This window comes from Triticum dicoccoides, chromosome 7B (assembly GCF_002162155.2).
Source record: "Triticum dicoccoides isolate Atlit2015 ecotype Zavitan chromosome 7B, WEW_v2.0, whole genome shotgun sequence".
NCBI lineage: Eukaryota > Viridiplantae > Streptophyta > Magnoliopsida > Poales > Poaceae > Triticum > Triticum dicoccoides.
Genome location: NC_041393.1, coordinates 774560385 through 774566154, shown reverse-complemented (window position 1 = coordinate 774566154; position 5770 = coordinate 774560385).

Genomic DNA, 5770 nt, shown 5'->3' with positions numbered 1-5770 from the left:
CCATAAATTAATGAGCCACCGAAGGCAATTGTTTCTGGTCTCCCCAACAACATCACTGTTTAAGTTAGTACACTGATGATTCATCACACCTAACACCAGCCATTAATGAGCCACCGAAAGCAACCGTTTCTCGTCTCCCCAACAACATCACTGTTTAAGTTAGTACGCTGATGATTCATCGCACCTAACACCATAAATTAATGAGCCACCGAAGGCAATTGTTTCTGGTCTCTCCAACAACATCACTGTTTGAGTTGGTACGCTGATGAATCATCGCACCTAAAACCACTCGTTAAATGAGCCACCGAAAGCAGCCGAAGCCCTTCCCATGGTCCTCGCGGTGGCCCATGAGTTGAGCTGTGCAGGAACTTCTCTGACTTCCGCTGCTACTTTGTTTAATACTATTATTCAAGGAGCAGCATGTTAGAGTTAAACACGTCGTAGCATCATATGTGTACGTGTACTAGGTTCGTTGTGTATGTGTGTTTATCCAAGTAGGACTAGTACTCCCTTCGTTTTTATTTATTCTGCATATTAAAGCTGAGTAAAATCAAACTTCGAAAAGTTTGACCAATTTATAAAAAATAATATAAAGATTTATGATAATAAATCTATATGGTGCGAATGTACATTAAATAATACATCTAAAGTATTAATTTATTATTGTATATGTTAATATTTTTGTTTATAAATTTGATAAAATTTTACGAAGCTTGACTTTGACCAAAACTAATACGCCAAATATATAAAAATGAAGGGAGTACAAGAGACCGGCTAGGTTTGGTTGGTGCTAGATTAAACTGCTATATAATCTCGTGTAGCCCCTGTACACAATTGTACAGATCGTGAAAAGCAATAAAGCAAAAACACGCTCGAGACGAGCCTGTGGAAAAATATCACAAGTTTTTCCCGTCCGTCTTTTCTAGTAGTACTGAGTCGATCAAAGCAAAGATCGATGAGCTAGTTATATGAGTGCGTGACGTGCTTGTGTTCGGCCGGTATATGTACATGCGTGGCGTACGTAGCTATTTCTGCTAGCTTCAACCAATCGGGAATCCAGCACTTCGCTTCGGTCGTCGGTCGTATCACCGTCGCCGAAAAGTACTCTGCGTCGGAGATAAGCCAACACAGCACATACTTGAGTTCTAATAGCAAGTACTCCCTACGTCCAAGGTATACCTGGAATGAGCCGAAAGATAATCATGGCATAATTATGGAAAACAACTATTTTTCAGTGTTTTGCTACTGATAAGGTTTGCAGTTTTCCAGTCCACTCTACATTCTACTGTTACCAGGTAATATTCTTTATGTTTAATGAAACTTAATGGCGTATAGGATCTTCACATGAATACGGCGCATACCATATCAGTGCACTCTTGGAGCCAATTCCGATCACAGTTTATCCTCAAATATGTATGCCCAGCATGTTCTCCATTTGCATGGAAACAAACAATGCAGTAGTAGCATGTTCTCCATTTGCATGCAAACCAACATGTTCTGCATTGCATCTTAGCTCTTGTGAAATGCAGATACTTAAATCCCCATTATTGCCGAGCGATTTATAAATTTGGCTGAGCCATATGCTAGTCATACCATCTATCCGACGGCGGCGGCAGAGGTACTGCCTCCCCTCTCGTGTCCTTCGGTGGGGCGGGACGCCCCATCTCGAGAGTGTGATCCTAATCTGGATCATGGCGGCCCCTATCTGAAACAAGGCGCCCTGATGGACAATGGTGGTGTGGGCGCTGGCCGGCATTCCAGCGGTGGCCATGGCGGCAGGGCTGGCGCAGTCATTCCCGATCTAGGGCGGAGGGCCCTGGAACAGGGACGACGACCCCTAGGTTGGCCTCCCTGTCCGGTGGCGTGGTCGGGCGGGTGGGCTGCCGGGGATCGAACAGAGTGGCCGGTGATTCATCGGCGGGTAGGTGACGCGGCTTGCTGCCCAGGTTGTCAACGACGCTGAGCTGCTCCTTCCTCCAACCCATGTTGCGTGCACTCCATCTTATCGGAGATGCATGATCGTGTTGCTAGCTGGTTATCAAGTGGGGATCCGGATTGGGGTAATTCCCAGGTCGGCTCCTAGACGGCATTGTGGCGGTGGATCCTACCTAGAGCGTGCACAGGCGGTGCACGTTATGGGACGGCTAGACTGGATGGTCTTAAGGCCAGTAGATTATATTGTGTCTGTTATGCCGACAAGGCACATGTATATGTTCACTAGTAGAAAACAGGGCTTTGGTTCAGGCCTGCCCAGCCCATTAGTCCTGGTTCGAGCGCCCAGACGGCCGGCTCGGCCTCGTGGGGCATTTGTCCTGGTTCGTCTGGACCCATTTGTCCCGGTTCTGGGCACGAACCGGAGCCAATGGTCCTCGCTCCTGGCCCATAGCCATTGGTTCCGGTTCGTGGTTGGAACCGGGACAGAAGGGGGGCCTTTAGTCCCGGTTCGAGCCATGAACCGGGACCAATGAGGTGCCCGTGGCACACTAGTTAAGCTTTCTCCTCTCGAAACTCGACCTCCGAGCTCCATTTTCCCCGAGATTTGTCTATGTTTAGCGGTCTGTCACGTCCCGTCCCCGTCTTCACCGCCGTCAATCGCCCGCGCCGATCTCGTCGCCGCACCACCGTGGTGAGCCTCTTGTTCTTATCTTCTTTCTGAAAGAAAAAAATTCTTACTTTAGATAGATACTTGTCTAATTTTCTTACTATTGTTATTGCTTGTTATTATATAGTGCGATGGTTTTGGTATCCACTCCCGTCGACCCTCGTCCTGTCTATGATTCGGATGTGGTGTATATTATCTTTTGTAACTATTTGGTTCATTTAATGTTTATGACAATTATGCCGACCAACGTGACATAGATTTTATTTATCTAGGAGGTATGTGAACCGGAAATTTCAACCAACCCTATTGTCGAGAGGTTAAATTTAGTTCAAGAAGAAAACAATTACTTAAAGAAAAAAATAAAAAAAATTGAGGAGGATAAGATGATATTGGAGTTGCATGTTGCCGATGTCGTCGATGATCATAAGATCAAGATGGATGCAATGCGGTTGAAGATTAGAAAGATTAGAAAATATGCCATTCATACCGAGGCTTGGTATCATTATGTCGTTGGATCAATTGTTACATTGGTTGTGATTATGATCACATTTGTTGTTGCATTGGAAGGTTTTACATAGTTTCAATGTATGGTTTAATTAGATGCTTTTGAGAGCTATATCTTGTTCAATGAGAACTATGTATGTACTTTGGTATTAATGTGATGATGAACTTCTATTAATTTATTAATTTGGTCACTTATCTATCCATGTGAATCTGAAATGGTTTTTGACACACATAATTATATATAATGCACGCAGATGAACCGGTAATGGATGTACGGTGACAAACACACCTCCGAGTACATTAAAGGCGTGCATAATTTCTCGAAGTGGCTGAGGCAAACAAGCAGAATGGTTTTATGTGTTGTCCATGCCCTAAGTGTGGGAATACAAAGTCTTACTCTGACCGGAAAATCCTTCACACCCACCTACTTTATAAGGGTTTCATGCCACACTATAATGTTTGGACGAAGCACGGAGAAATAGGGGTTATGACGATGACAACTATGTGCCCCCCTGAATACGGTGATGCTGCAACGGGGGAAGCTGCTGAGATCAAGAGGAACCAGACGATGTGCCCGGTGATGATGATCTCCGCCAGGTCATTTTTGAAGCAAGGACACAGTGCGAAAGTCAAAAGGAGAAGCTGAAGTTCAATCGCATGTTAGAGGATCACAAAAAAGGATTATACCCCAATTGTGAAGATGGCAACACAAAGCTCGGTACCGTCCCTTGCCAGCTGCATCACTAGCATTGTGGAAGATCAATGGTCCATCCGTCCTCACATGGAAAATCTCACCCTCAAGCATACTTCTTTTTTTTCTAGATAGAGTATGAAACTGGACTCGGCGAAAAAAGGCAGGGACATCGCATCTTGTGGTGAGAAACAATATATTTTTCTGAAGGAAACACAGGAGTTACTGAGGCACGACCTCGATGGCATTGCTGAAGGCTAGTATAGCCCATGATATCTTTTGTTGGTTGCCTGTAGTTAGTCCATGATGATCTGAACTTTGGCGCGTGTGTCCACCATAGGCAGATCGAAGTCGGTGCGAGAGACAGTCTATCAACCTTGTCCCAATTAGCTTCGATATTAACTTAACTCCCAGAGAATGTGAAGAACTACGTTGGATCTTATAGCAACCCAAACCCGCTGTTGTTAAACGAACTCAACACTGTAGTGGCACACTAATCAAAGTCGGTAGGAGGAAGTTGACCTGAAGGAGAAGATCCTCAAGGAACTCGTAGATCTGCGCCCGAATGAGAAATCGCCACCGCTGCACACAGCGAGAGAACCCAACCTCCTTCCTCCGCAGTTTGAAATGACGGCCGATCAGCTAGTTCCTCGACCTATTTCAGGAATGGACAGGGGATATTTGGGTTGCCGTTGCAGCCGGTGCTCTCTCACTCTCTCATCATTCTGAAACTAAAGAACTGAGACAGATTGTTTTGTGCTGTGTGCAACAACTTGCAGCGTTTTTTTTTTTCACTCTTTATCTATAGTCTGTTACAACCAACAGAACGACCTACTCTCACGGCCACTCGCCGGTTGCCTCTGAAGCCGCCATGTCCGCCATGATCTCATGCCATCCTGCGAGAAGGGGCGCAACGGCATGCTATCTACTGCATGCTAAAAGAAACTCCACGACAACTACGGCCGTGCACGAGAACAGGCTCTCAGCGCACACAAGCTTATTCTGACGAAACTTAAAAAAATGAACACCTAGCTAACTGAAAACATGTGCAGCACGACTCGGTGTTCAACATGGGTCGTGAGTCGTGAGAGCAAGTAAATAGCATAAAACTACTACAATTCCAGCTAGGGTTCCAATAATTTATCGGTTTTTTATTTTTCGCTGATAACTACCAACTCACGGGTCGTCTGTTTCGAAAAACCCCAAACGCCCGTTGTTTAAAAATTAATCCTGTTTATGTCCGCATACCCAAACCTCTATATCTGAGGAGGGTTTTGCCCCCACGTCTCGCCACTTGGCCGATGGGGATTGGGAAGCCTATCAATTGTTGACACGTGCATTTGTTTGGGAGGCTACGGGGTAGAAAACGCATGTGGCCGTAGGCCTTCGATCAGAACTTTGTTAACTGATTCGCATTTTCGCATGTGCACTTCGGGTAACTTTAGCATTTTGGTTCAGATGATTGTTTGTTAATATACTAAACCTGACTAGGTTTCTTTTACCCTGTTCTTTGAATTTTTTTTCTATCAGTGAAAACCGGCCAATCGGGTCACGCCACGTTGTTTACTGGGGATATGGCTAGGTACACTTTGGGGTGGCTCAAGCAATTTCACATTGGGTGTGAGACATTCCTCATGCCGGCACATGGGTTACATGGTTGACTACGTATTTTTCTCTGCTTCCTATTTAGATGCATCTGTGAACCGCCATTCGGTTGCATGCTTTCTTGTTTTTCTGCCTTTATGAAGAGGTGTGTTGCATGGCTGCCGATTTATCCCCATCTCTCCCGAAGGATCCTATCGAATGCGTGCATGGCTTAACCACCACTTCGCCGATGTTAGGAGCCTATAAAAACTGTCCGCTGCAGCATCGCCATTCAGTCTGCCGCGGAGCAGCAGTAGCCACCCCGACCCTTCTTCCCTACTCCGCTTTATCTTTCGTCTTGCCCATCCCCTGCTCCACTGTCCAGAGGT